Raw genomic sequence first — 15,043 nt, 5'->3', positions numbered from 1 at the left:
CTCCCTGTTCACCCACGACTGCGTGGCAATGCACGACTCAAACACCATCATCAAGTTGGCTGAACACGCAACGGTTGTAGGCCTGATCACCAACGGCAATGAGTCAGCCTACAGGGAGGAGGTCTGGCAGTGTGGTGCCATGATATCAACCTCTCCCTCAATGTCAGTAAGACCAGGGAGCTGATTGTGGAGTATAGGAGAAAGAGTGGAGAGGAAGCGCCCATCCACAACGACTGGGCTGTTGTGGAATGGGTCAAGAGCTTCAAGTTCCTTGGCATCCACATCACCAGAGCCCAGACTGGAACCCGATCGAACATCTCTGGAGAGACCTGAAAATGTCTGTGCAGCGACACTCCCATTCCAACCTGACAGGGCTGTTAGGCGGAGTGACACAGGGGAACCCAAGAGCAGACTCAGACGAGGAAACAGGGATGAATGAACCAAGATATTTATTGTAACACAGGGAGATATGGAGTGCAGATCCGGAGAAGCTCGGATGAGTTGTAGATACCAGATGTGGAGACTGAGGTTGGAGTGAGCTGGGTAGAACTGGGTAAACAGGTCCGGAGGGGAATCCAAGGTGGTGGTGGTGAGTTAAATCCAGAACAGGGTAGTAGGGTGGTGAGATGTGGAACGGGAGACAGGATCCAGAGACAGAGCGGTAAATGAGCAGAGATTACGATCTGGCAGAGTGGAAGTGGGAGAACTATTTATAGATGTCTTGATTATGGAACGAGTTGCAGCTGGTAGGGATCTGCTCTGACTCCAACACCTGTCTCAAACCACACAAACACACAGAGAGGGAGAGGGAGAGGGAGAGAGAGTACTTGGGGAGTAAGTGCAGGTCAAAAAGACACCGGATGAACACAAGAGGGCGTAGTAGGAGCAGATGTGACAAAAGCTGTGTCGTTATGGGGTATTGTGTGTAGATTGATGAAGGAAAAAAACAATTTAATACATTTCAGAATAAGGCCATAATGTAACAAAATGTGGAAAAAGTCAAGGGGTCTGAATTACTTTCCGAATTTCCACTGTTTAGAGAAAAGCATGGCAGTCAGAGGGGATACTACAAGAGTCCAGGTTCTCTAATGAGCTTGGTTGTGGGTGACAGGTTATTATAATCAATGGAATCTCAGATACAGGTAACTGCCAAAATAAAGGAAACATCCTCATAAAGTGTGTTAATAAGCCATTGGGCCACCATGTGCCAGAACAGCTTCAATGCACCTTGGCATACATTCTACAAGTGTCTGGAACTCTATCGGAGGGATGTTACACCATACTTCCTTGAGAAATTCCATTATTTGGTGTTTTGTTGAAGGTGGTGGAAAACGCTCTCAGGCGCCGCCCCAGAATCTCCCATAAGTGTTCAATTGGGTTGAGATCTGGTGACTGAGATGGGATATGGTTTACGTTGTTTTCATGCTCATCAAACCATTAAGTGACCACTAGTGCCCTGTGGATGGGGGCATTGTCATCCTATGGGGGCATAGCAGTGGTAGCCAAAATAATGGCCTGCTCAGCAATTTTATACATGACCCTAAGCATGATGGGATGTTAATTGCTTAATTAACTCAGGAACCACACCCATGTGGAAGCACCTGCTTTCAATATACTTTGCATCCCTCATATACTCAAGCCTTTCCATTATTTTGCCAGTTACCAGGAGAAGAGTGATCCTTCCTGCCGACCGCGATCAAGCGTCACCTACACGCAGGCTGCCATCTTCAAAACATGAATGTCAACAGAGGAGCTGCTGCTCATGTTAATGTGATTCAGTTTTATTTACATGCTGCTTCAGATGATAAACTGTGATTAGATGCAGCTAAAGCTGGTCAAGTCAAGGATGTAATTTCATTCTTCAGATACAGCCTGTCATAGTCAAGATGTTCTTATATTAGGTAATAGGCAGGATGTTCTGTAGACTCCTGTCACATGCATGCTCACAGGTGCCCGCTCACACACACACATACACACACACACACACACACACACACACACACACACACACACACCAACATACAGTGCATATACATACATACTGTCTGCAGGCTAGCAACTTGATTTAACATTGAATTACCCTACACATACAGATACGTACACACTCTGACACTAGTAGCTTGATTTTAACATTACATTAGCCTGCCGGGAGTGCAAATCGCTACATTTTCCTGCAGATCAATTATTCATTAGAGAGGCTCTTACTGCAAAGTATTCATATATGACTATCTGAGCACCTCTTCTTTTAGACCAGCCGTTCCTCTCTCTACTCTTTTTTCTCTCATTCCCCATATCTCCCTTCCCCCATTCCCCACCTCTCCCTTCCCCCTCATTCCCCATCTCTCCCTTCCCCTCTCATTCCCCATAGCTCCTTTCCCCCTCATTCTCCATCTCTCCCGTCCCCCTCATTCCCCATCTCTCCCTTCCCCCTCATTCTCCATCTCTCCCTTCCCCCTCATTCCCCATATCTCCCTTTCCCCCTCATTCTCCATCTCTCCCTTCCCCCTCATTCCCCATCTCTCCCTTCCCCCTCATTCCCCATCTCTCCCTTTCCCCCTCATTCCCCATCTCTCCCTTTCCCCCTCATTCCCCATCTCTCCCTTTCCCCCTCATTCCCCATCTCTCCCTTTCCCCCTCATTCCCCATCTCTCCCTTTCCCCCTCATTCCCCATCTCTCCCTTTCCCCCTCATTCCCCATCTCTCCCTTTCCCCCTCATTCTCCATCTCTCCCTTTCCCCCTCATTCTCCATTCTCCATTCTCCCCTTTCCCCTCATTCCCCATCTCTCCTTTCCCCCTCATTCCCCATCTCTCCCTTTCCCCCTCATTCTCCATCTCTCCCTTTCCCCTCATTCTCCATCTCTCCCTTTCCCCCTCATTCCCCATCTCTCCCTTTCCCTCTCGTTCCCCATCTCTCCCCAATTCCCTCCCTCGTTCCCCATCTCTCCCTTTCCACATTTTTTCCCCATCTCTCCCATTTACAAGATGATTGTCATTCCCCACCTCTCCCTTTCCCTTTTGTTCCCCATCTCTCCCTTTCCCTCTCGTTCCCCATCTCTCCCTTTCCCTTTTGTTCCCCATCTCTCCCCTTGTCTCTCATTCCCCATCTCTCCCTTTCTCTCTCGTTTCCCATCTCTCCCATTCTCTCTCGATCCCAATCTCTCCCTTTCCCTCTCGTTCCCAATCTCTCCCTTTCTTTTCACACATGATTCATTTCTATTTGTATGCCAAGATTGAGAGACATAATTACAAGATGATTGTGCATATGTGTGTGCAACTGAGTGTGTGTGTGTGTTTACGCCTGTGTGTGTGTGGGTGGGTGTGTGCGTGCCTGTGTGCATGTGTGCGTGTGCATGTGGGTCTGTTCTCTCCCACCTGCAGTCAAGTATATTCCCTACAAAGCTGGTGTCCCCTGGACCTGACTAGAACTGTTTCCCACCTTTGACTGGTCTAGCAGATGTTCACACATTAACACTAGCACCACACTCCCTGTCAGTACCACACTCCCTGTCAGTACCACACTCCCTGCAGCACCACACTCCCTGTCAGTACCACACTCCCTGTCAGCACCACACTCCCTGTCAGTACCACACTCCCTTTCAGTACCACACTCCCTGTCAGTACCATACTCCTTGTCAGCACCACACTCACACTCACACTCCCTCTCAGCACCACACTCACACTCCCTGTCAGGGCCACACTTCCTGTCAGAACCACACTTCCTGTCAGCACCAAACTCCCTGTCAGCACCACACTTCCTGTCAGTAGCACACTCAAACTCCCTGTCAGCACCACACTTCTTGTCAGCACCACACTCCCTGTCAGCACCACACTCACACTCCCTGTCAGCACCACACTTCTTGTCAGCACCACACTCCCTGTCAGTATCACACTCCCTGTCAGCACCACACTCCCTGTCAGTACCACACTCCCTGTCAGCACCACACTCCCTGTCAGTACCACACTCCCTGTCAGCACCACACTCCCTGTCAGTACCACACTCCCTGTCAGCACCACACTCCCTGCAGTACCACACTCCCTGTCAGTACCACACTCCCTGTCAGTACCACACTCCCTGTCAGTACCACACTCCCTTTCAGCACCACACTCCCTGTCAGTACCACACTCCCTGTCAGCACCACACTCCCTGTCAGTACCACACTCCCTTTCAGTACCACACTCCCTGTCAGTACCATACTCCTTGTCAGCACCACACTCACACTCACACTCCCTGTCAGCACCACACTTCCTGTCAGCACCAGACTCCTGTCAGCACCACACTTCCTGTCAGTACCACACTCAAACTCCTGTCAGCACCACACTTCTTGTCAGCACCACACTCCCTGTCAGTATCACACTCCCTTTCAGCACCACACTCTCTGTCATTACCATACTCCCTGTCAGTACCACACTCCTTGTCAGCACCACACTCACGCTCCCTGTCAGCACCACACTCACACTTCCTGTCAGCACCACACTCCCAGTCAGCACCACACTCCATGTCAGTGCCACACTTCTTGTCAGCACCACACTTCCTGTCAGCAACACACTCACATTCCCTGTCAGCACCACACTCACACTTCCTGTCAGCACCAGATTCCCTGTCAGCACCACACTTCCTGTCAGTACCACACTCAATCTCCCTGTCAGCACCACACTTCTTGTCAGCACCACACTCCCTGTCAGCACCACACTCCCTGTCAGCGCCACACTTCCTGTCAATGCCACACTTCCTGTCAGCAAAACACTCACACTCCCTGTCAGCACCACACTCACACTCCCTGTCAGCACCACACTTCTTGTCAGCACCACACTCCCTTTCTGCATCACACTCACACTTCCTGTCAGCACCACACTCCCTGTCAGAACCACACTCCCTGTCAGCACCACACTCCCTGTCAGCGCTACACTTCCTGTCAGCACCACACTTCCTGTCAGCAACACACTCACACTCCCTGTCAGCATCAGACTCTCACTTCCTGTCAGCACCACTCTCCTATTCAGCACCACAATTCCTGTCAGTGCCACACCTCCTGTCAGTACCACACTCAAACTCCCTGTCAGCACCACACTTCTTGTCAGCACCACACTCCCTGTCAGCACCACACTCCCTGTCTGCGCCACACTTCCTGTCAGCATAACACTCACAATCACTCTGAGCACCACACTCACACTCCCTGTCAGCACCACACTTCTTGTCAGCACCACAATCCCTGTCAGTATCACACTCCCTTTCAGCACCACACTCCCTGTCAGTACCACACTCCCTGTCAGTATCACACTCCCTGTCAGTACCATACTCCTTGTCAGCACCACACACATACTCCCTGTCAGCAACACACTCACACTTCCTGGTAGCACCACACTCCCAATCAGCACCACACTCCCTGTCAGCACCACTCACCCTGTCAGAACCACACTCACACTCCATGTCAGCACCACACGTCTTGTCAGCACCACACTCACACTCCCTGTCAGCACCACACTCCCTGTCAGCACCACACTCCCTGTCAGCACCACACTCCCTGTCAGCACCACACTTCCTGTCAGCACCACACTCCCTGTCAGACCACACTTCCTGTCAGCACCACACTTCTTGTCAGCACCACACTCACACTCCCTGTCAGCACTACACTCCCTGTCAGCACCACATTTCCTGTCAGCACCACACTCCCTGTCAGCACCACACTTCCTGTCAGCACCACACTCACACTTCCCGTCAGATCTACACTTCCTGTCAGCACCACACTCCCTGTCAGCACCACGCTCACACTTCTGCCAGCACCACACTCCCTGTCAGCACCACACTTCCTGTCTGCATCGCACTCCCTGTCAGCACCAGACTCACACTTCCTGTCAGTGTTATTATTAGACACTAGGCAGGAGCTTTGTCAAACAGATTATAGTTCACACTTGGTCTCTCTCTCTCTCGCTCTCTCTCGCTCTCTCGCTCTCGCTCGTTCTGTCTCTCGGTCAGTACCTTTAAAAAAAATACATCAAGAACCGTCAGAACGAATCTATTTAACAACCCAAATAGCGCTGTAACAGTAATCCAAATGGAATCTATACATGTATATATACACCTGATTCATTTACACAAGATATACCTAGAATGCGTACTGTAGTAGATATATTAGAATGAGCTATGTTAAGAAAAGAGTATTTAAATACACAGTGTGACATCTGAAGGGTCCAATGGTTTAATATCTCTATAACATGGAACAACAATGTGTCACGAATACTACCGAAGGTGGCTCCCCTTCCTGTTCGGGTGGCGCTCAGCGGTCGTCGTCGCCGGTCTACTAGCTGCCACCGATCCCTTTTTCCTTTTCGTTTGTTTCTGTCTAATTGTTTTCACCTGTTCCTTGTTGGGGTTCTGGGATGGGTGTTATTTTAGTTAGTTTTGCCCACTGGTGTTTGTGCGGGCTTGTTGGTTGTTACGTTTGGTGATGTATCGTGTTTGTTTTGGGTTTTCTCTGTCCAGTGTTTGTAACTAGGTTTTGGGTTTGTTTAGCACCAGTGTTTTAGGGCATTCACCCATGTTTGGACCTGTTACGTTTTGAAGGACATTAAAGCGTTTTTCCCGTTCACTTCGCTCTCTGCATTTGACTCCTCACTCATCACTCACCCGACTTTACACAGTGTGTGTGTGCATGTGCATGTGCATGTGCGCGTGTGTGTGTGTGTATGTGTGTGTGTGTGTGTGTGTGTGTGTGTGTGTGTGTGTGTGTGCTTATGAGTATGAGGTGTATGTGACAGCCAGTGTGCGTGTTGTGAGTGTGCAGTACCTGGTAGATGGCAAGTGATGGCTGTTCAACAGTCTGATGGTCTGGTAATAGAAGCTGTTCAACAGTCTGATGGTCTGGTGATAGAAGCTGTTCAACAGTCTGATGGTCTGGTAATAGAAGCTGTTCAACAGTCTGATGGTCTGGTAATAGAAGCTGTTCAACAGTCTGATGGTCTGGTAATAGAAGCTGTTCAACAGTCTGATGGTCTGGTGAAAGAAGCTGTTCAACAGTCTGATGGTCTGGTAATAGAAGCTGTTCAACAGTCTGATGGTCTGGTAATAGAAGCTGTTCAACAGTATGATGGTCTGGTAATAGAAGCTGTTCAACAGTCTGATGGTCTGGTGATAGAAGCTGTTCAACAGTCTGATGGTCTGGTGATAGAAGCTGTTCAACAGTCTGATGGTCTGGTAATTGAAGCTGTTCAACAGTATGATGGTCTGGTAATAGAAGCTGTTCAACAGTCTGATGGTCTGGTGATAGAAGCTGTTCAACAGTCTGATGGTCTGGTGATAGAAGTTGTTCAACAGTTTGATGGTCTGGTGATAGAAGCTGTTTTTTTTAGTCTCTCTGTCTTAGCACTGATACACCTGTACTGTCTCCGTTTGTCGGATGGTAGCTGAGTGAACAGTCTGTTGTCGGGTAACTGAGGTCCTTCATGATCTTCTTGGCCTTCTTTTGACACAGAGTGCTGTCCTGGAGGGAAGGCAGCGTGCCCCCGGTGATTCGTTGGGCTGACCGCACCACCCTCTGGAGAGCCATGTAGTTGCGGGTGGTATAGTTGCCTTACCAGGCGGTGATGCAGCCCGACAGAGTGCTCTCAACGGTGCATCTGTAGAAGTTCATGAGGGTCATAGGGACCATTCCATTTTTTTCCAGATGCCTGAGGTTGTAGAGGCACTGTTGTGCATTTTTCTCCACTGTGTAGGTGTTGTGAGACCATTTCAGGTCCTCAGCTTTTGACCCTATTCACTGTAGATGAGGATGTCTCCTGTAGTCTACAATCAGCTCCTTTGTTTTGTTGACGTTGAGGGAGTTATTTTCCTGGCACCACACTGCCAGGGCTCAAACTTCATTATTGAGTTTGGGTAGTGTTTGGCCACCCAGTCATGGGTGAACAAGTAGTACAGGAGGGGCTGAGCACACACCCCTGGGGGGCCTCCGTGTTGAGGATCAGTGTGGCGGAAGTGTTGCTGCCTACCTTCAACACCTGGGGTCCCGCCGTCAGAAAATCTAGGACCAAATTGCACTGGGAGGAGTTCAGACCCAAGGCCTTGAGCTTAGTGACGAGCTTTGAGGGTGCTATGGTGTTGAAAGCTGTTTATACATTGTGTGTGTATATATATATATATATATATACACTGTGTATACAAAACATTAGGAACACCTGCTCTTTCCATGACATAGACTGACCAGGTGAATCAAATCAAATCAAATCAAATCAAATCAAATTTTATTTGTCACATACACATGGTTAGCAGATGTTAATGCGAGTGTAGCGAAATGCTTGTGCTTCTAGTTCCGACAATGCAGTAATAACGAGCAAGTAATCTAACTAACAATTCCAAAAAAAATAGAGTACAGTATCAACGTATGCATATGAGATGAACAATGTAGGGTAAGTAACATTATATAAGGTAGCATTGTTTAAAGTGGCTAGTGATATATTTACATCATTTCCCATCAATTCCCATGATTAAAGTGGCTGGAGAGTTGAAAGCTATGATCCCGTATGGATGTCACTTGTTAAATCCACTTCAATCAGTGTAGATGAAGGGGAGGAGACAGGTTAAAGAAGGATTTTTAAGCCTTGAGACAATTGAGACATGGATTGTGTATGTGTAACATTCAGAGGGTGAATTGGCAAGACAACAACATTTATTTATCCCTTTTTCTCCCCAATTTCGTGGTATCCAATTGTTTTTAGTAGCTACTATCATGTCTCATTGCCGTACGGGCTCAGGAGAGACGAAGGTTGAAAGTCATGCGTCCTCCGATACAAAACCCAACCAAGCCGCACTGCTTCTTAACACAGCGCGCATCCAACCCGGAAGCCAGCCGCACCAATGTGTCAGAGGAAACACCGTGCACCTGGCAGCCTTGGTTAGGCTTGGTTAGGCGCATTGCGCCCGGCCGGCCACAGGAGTCGCTGGTGCGCGATGAGACAAGGATTTCCCTACCGGCCAAACCCTCCCTAACCCGGACGACGCTAGGCCAATTGTACGTCGCCCCACGGACCTCCCGGTCGCGGCCGGTTACGACAGAGCCTGGGCGCGAACCCAGAGTCTCTGGTGGCGCAGCTGGCGCAGCTGGCGCTGCAGTACAGCACCCTTAACCACTGCGCCACCCGGGAGGCCCAAGATAACAAATTTAAGTGCCTTTGAATGGGGTATGGTAGTATGTGGCAGGCGCAACTGCAACACTGCTTGGTTTTTCACACTCAACAGTTTCCCGTGTGTATCAAAAATGGTCCACCACCCAAAGGACATCCAGCCAAATTGACACAACTGTGGAAAGCATTGAAATCGACATGGGCCAGCATCCCTGTGGAACGCTTTCGATACGTTGTAGAGCCCATGCCCCGAATTGATTCTCTTCAATTCTTCAATGGGTGCAACGCAATATTAGAAAGGTATGTGTGTGTATGTGATTGTGTATGTGTGTATGTGTATTCGTGTGTGTATATGTGCATGTGTGTGTATATGTGTGTGTGTATGTGTGTGTGTACAGTTGAAATTGGAAGTTTACATACACCTCAGCCAAATACATTTAAACTCTATGCTTGGGGTCATTGATCATTTGGAAGACCCATTTGCGACCAAGCTTTAACTTCCTTACTGATGTCTTGAGAGAGGAGGCAAACTCTCACACAGCCTTGATAACAGCGTGCCATGCATTGCCATGGTGATCTGTCTATTGGCACCTAATCAATCCTATCAGATGCAGGTTTAGTGTTTGTAAATGCAGATTTCTAAGGCCTGTTGGCGTGTAGCTTGGCCCATGTCCCACCTCAGGTCTGATAAATGGTCAGGTCAGTCTAATCTTATCTCTACATGAGCTGTCTGTCTCTCTGTCTCTGTCTGTCTGTCTGTCTGTCTGTCTGTCTGTCTGTCTGTCTGTCTGTCTGTCTGTCTGTCTGTCTGTCTGTCTGTCTGTCTGTCTGTCTGTCTGTCTGTCTGTCTGTCTGTCTGTCTGTCTGTCTGAATTCAATTCAAGGGGCTTTATTGGCATGGGAAACATGTGTTAACATTGCCAAAGCAAGTGAGGTAGATAATATACAAAAGTGAAATAAACAATAAAAATTAACAGTTAACATTACACATACAGAAGTTTCAAATCAATAAAGACATTACAAATCTCATATTACGTATATATACAGTGTTGTAAAGATGTACAAATGGTTAAGGGTAAACAAGGGAAAATAAATAAGCATAAATATGGGTTGCATTTACAATGGTGTTTGTTCTTCACTGGTTGCCCTTTTCTTGTCGCAACAGGTCACAAATCTTGCTGCTGTGATGGCACACTGGAATTTCACCCGGTAGATATGGGAGTTTATCAAAGTTGGGTTTGTTTTCAAATTCTTTGCGGATCTGTGTAATCTGAGGGAAATATGTGTCTCTGATATGGTCATACATTGGACAGGAGGTTAGGACGTGCAGCTCAGTTTCCACCTCATTTTGTGGGCAGTGTGCACATAGCCTGTCTTCTCTTGAGAGCCATGTTTGCCTACGGCGGCCCTTCTCAATAGCAAGGCTATGCTCCCTGAGTCTGTACATAGTCTAAGCTTTCCTTAAGTTTGGGTCAGTCACAGTGGTCAGGTTTTCTGCCACTGTGTACTCTCTGTTTAGGGCCAAATAGCATTCTAGTTTGCTCTGTTTTTGTGTTCCTGGCGACTGGACCTTTTTTGGAACGCCATCAGCAAACAGTAGACATTTGACTTCAGATTCTAGTAGGGCGAGGCCGGGTGCTGCAGACTTGTCTAGTGCCCGCGCTAATTCGTTGATATATATGTTGAAGAGGGTGGGGCTTAAGCTGCATCCCTGTCTCACCCCACGGCCCTGTGGCAAGAAATATGTGTGTTTTTTGCCAATTTTAATCGCACACTTGTTGTTTGTGTACATGGATTTTATAATGTCGTATGTTTTACCCCCAACACCACTTTCCATCAATTTGTATAGCAGACCCTCATGCCAAATTGAGTCGAAGGCTTTTTTTGAAATCAACAAAGCATGAGAAGACTTTGCCTTTGTTTTGGTTTGTTTGGTCGTCAATTAGGGTGTGCAGGGTGAATACATGGTCTGTTGTATGGTAATTTGGTAAAAAGCCAATTTGACATTTGCTCAGTACATTGTTTTCATTGAGGAATTGTACGAGTCTGCTGTTAATGATAATGCAGAGGATTTTCCCAAGGTTGCTGTTGACGCATATCCCACGGTAGTTATTGTGGTCAAATTTGTCTCCACTTTTGTGGATTGGGATGATCAGTCCTTGGTTCCAAATATTGGGGAAGATGCCAGAGCTGAGGATGATGTTAAAGAGTTTTAGTATAGCCAATTGAAATTTGTTGTCTGTATATTTGATCATTTCATTAAGGATACCATCAACACCACATGCCTTTTTGGGTTGGAGGGTTTTTATTTTGTCTTGTAGCACATTCATGGTAATTGGAGAATCCAGTGGGTTCTGGTAGTCTTTAATTAATAGTTGATTCTAAGATTTGCATTTGATCCTGTATATGTTTTTGCTCTTTATTCTTTGTTATAGAGCCAAAAAGATTGGAGAAGTCGTTTACCCATACATCTCCATTTTGGATCGATCATTACTCTTGTTGTTGTTTGTTTAGTGTTTTCCAATTGTCCCAGAAGTGGTTAGAGTCTATGGATTCTTCAATTACATTGAACTGATTGCTGACGTGCTGTTCCTTCTTTTTCCGTAGTGTATTTCTCTATTGTTTTAGTGATTCACCATAGTGAAGGCGTAGACTCAGATTTTCCGGGTCTCTATGTTTTTGGTTGGACAGGTTTCTCAATTTCGTTCTTAGATTTTTGCATTCTTCATCAAACCATTTGTCATTGTTGTTCATTTTCTTCGGTTTTCTGTTTGAGATTTTTAGATTTGATAGGGAAGCTGAGAGGTCAAATATACTGTTAAAATGTTCTACTGCAAAGTTTACACCTTCACTATCACAGTGGAACGTTTTACCCAGGAATTTGTCTAAAAGGGATTGAATTTGTTGTTGCCTAATTGTTTTTTGGTATGTTTCCAAACTGCATTCCTTCCATCTATAGCATTTCTTAATGTTACTCAGTTCCTTTGGCTTTGATGCCTCATGAGTATTGCTCTGTTCAAGTAGACTGTGATTTTGCTGTGGTCTGATAGGGGTGTCTGTCTGTCTCTCTCTCTTTCTCTCTCTGTCTGTCTCTCTGTCTGTCTCTCCGTCTCTCTCACTGTCTTTCTCTCTTTCTGTCTGTCTGTCTGTCTGTCTGTCTGTCTGTCTGTCTGTCTGTCTGTCTGTCTGTCTGTCTGTCTGTCTGTCTGTCTGTCTGTCTGTCTGTCTGTCTGTCTGTCTGTCTGTCTGTCTGTCTGTCTGTGTCTGTCTGTCTGTCTGTCTGTCTGTCTGTCTGTCTGTCTGTCTGTCTGTCTGTCTGTCTGTCTGTCTGTCTCTCTCTCTCTCTCTCTCTCTGTCTCTCTCTCTGTCTCTCTGTCTGTCTGTCTCTCTGTCTGTCTGTCTCCCCCTCTCTCTCTCTCTCTCTCTCTCTCTCTCTCTCTCTCTCTGTCTCTCTGTCTGTCTGTGACACTACCCTCTTTGTCTTTCTGTCCCTCTCATTTTCTCTCATCTTCCTCTCTTGTCGTAAGGAGATGAGTCCTGACAGTCAGTTAACCTGTATCCTCCCCTGACTTTGCTCCAATGTCAGTCAACATCTGAAAGTAACAGGTGGTTTGTTCCAATGTCAGTCAACATCTAAAAGTGACAGGTGGTTTGCGTCCATGTCAACACAAACGCACACATGCAACGACAACACATACTCTCACACACTGTCTCTCTCTCTCTCTCCCTTTCTCTCTCTCTCTCTCTCTCTCTCTCTCTCTCTCACACACACTCACTCACTCACTCACTCACTCACTCACTCACTCACTCACTCACTCACTCACTCACTCACTCACTCACTCACTCACTCACTCACTCACTCACTCACTCACTCACTCACTCACTCACTCACTCACTCTCGGCAACTGCATAAACACAGTTGGCTGCACCTCTACCCAAAATAAAGAAATCAGGTCAGTGATATTGACTGTGCTTTAGGACTTTAGGACTGTGTTACGTTGTGGAGGGTTGTGACTTTGGTCAGGAATTATCACTCTGTCAAACTCACACAATGACCATCCATCTTTTTTATACCCCTTAAACAGATACCGTGGAAACACTCTCCTGTGTGTTGGTCCTAGTAGATCAGTTGGCCTACATTCCTGGAGCATGCTCTGAGCAGCACACATCTAGCAGAAGTGTATTTTCCCACAGTCATAACACCGGATAAGAGTTATCTACAGGCGTCAGCAGGATTCGGCTTGGCTGGAGCCTAGCCAAACTTGGATAGCCAAACTTGGCTGAAGATGGCTGAAGTTTGGTTCGCCTGAACCAATCAAGTGTGCTCGCATACTCCCTCAAAACACCGTTGCTTGAAAAATTTGAAAAAAATCCTCAATAGTACTGTTTGTCAATCCAGAGACTCCGTAGCCAGTACAGTATATACTTACTCAAAATACATAACTTGTTTTTGCACAGATCTTAGTCGTGCAATTTTACATCTAACTGAGATGTTTGGTGCAGCATCAATTTTACATCTCTTAGATGTTTGGTGCATCATCAATTTTACATCTCTTAGATGTTTGGTGAGGCATCAATTTTACATCTCTTAGATGTTTGGTGCATCATCAATTTTACATCTCTTAGATGTTTGGTGAGGCATCAATTTTACATCTCTTAGATGTTTGATGCAGCATCAATTTTACATCTCTTAGATGTTTGGTGAGGCATCAATTTTACATCTCTTAGATGTTTGGTACAGCATAAATTTTACATCTCTTAGAATTTTGGTGCAGCATAAATTTTACATCTCTTAGATGTTTGGTGTAGTATCAATTTTACATTTCTTAGATGTTTGGTGCAGCATCAATTTTACATCTCTTAGATGTTTGGTGCAGTATCAATTTTACATCTCTTAGATGTTTGGTGCAGCATCAATTTTAAATCTCTTAGATGTTTGGTTCAGTATTTCGCAAGTGAAAAAAAAGTGCATGTAAACGAGTCGTCACTCGTTAAATGACAACAAACAATCCCTACTGTTGACCAATCACAGATGGGGGGCATAGACTTCGGCTAACAACTTCGGCTAACTACTTTGGCTATCGGCTTCGGGCTTGCCTGGAGAAAAAATTATATGTGCAACTAAACAACCAAAGAAAACCTTGCCTAAGACCAAAACGAACCAAAACATTACAAAATGTCTTCATAATATATGCACAAACTGTTCCAAACTGTTTCAGATGGGAGGCATGTGGACGGCTTTAGGCCTCTACTGACTCCCACTTCATCTCCCTCCCTGGAGAGTGTGTGTGTGTGTGTGTGTGTGTGTGTGTGTGTGTGTGTGTGTGTGTGTGTGTGTGTGTGTGTGTGTGTGTGTGTGTGTGTGTGTGTGTGTGTGTGTGTGTGTGTGTCTGTGTGTCTGTGTCTGTGTGTATGTGTATGTGTGTATGTGTATGTGTGAAAGAAGAAAGAGGGAGAGAGAGAGATGGGGTTCTGTATTCTATGTAAACTCCCCCTCTCCCATAAACCTTCCTCAGTTTGAACCGAGCCAGGCTGTTGGCAACGTGTTTTTAATTGATTTGAAGTAGCTGACGGGAATGCCTCTCACCATTAAAACATGCTTGATATACACAAATCTAAAATGTCCATTTCCATTTCAAAGGAAAATCTCCCTCCTGTTTGTGTATACTTAATAGTACATTTTGATGACAAGAACAGTTTTTCTTTTTTTATGTGTTGGTTTTCCTGTCATTGGTGTTTGACAATTGCAGGAGAAAGTAATTGGGTAAGTGCTGCATGTTTTGTGAGATTGAGTTAATATGATGGGGAGAGAAGGGATGTTAGGCCTTCCTTTTTTAGGACTAGTTGAAAACAACAGCATTTCTACAAGTCCACCTCTCATAATGAATTATTATTATGTTACTACAACAACAAAGACTGGGCTACTGC

The sequence above is a fragment of the Oncorhynchus tshawytscha genome, linkage group LG03 (genome assembly GCF_018296145.1).
Source record: "Oncorhynchus tshawytscha isolate Ot180627B linkage group LG03, Otsh_v2.0, whole genome shotgun sequence".
Taxonomy (NCBI): domain Eukaryota; kingdom Metazoa; phylum Chordata; class Actinopteri; order Salmoniformes; family Salmonidae; genus Oncorhynchus; species Oncorhynchus tshawytscha.
The sequence above is the reverse complement of the archived record's forward strand: the minus strand, read 5'-3'. Positions refer to the sequence as shown.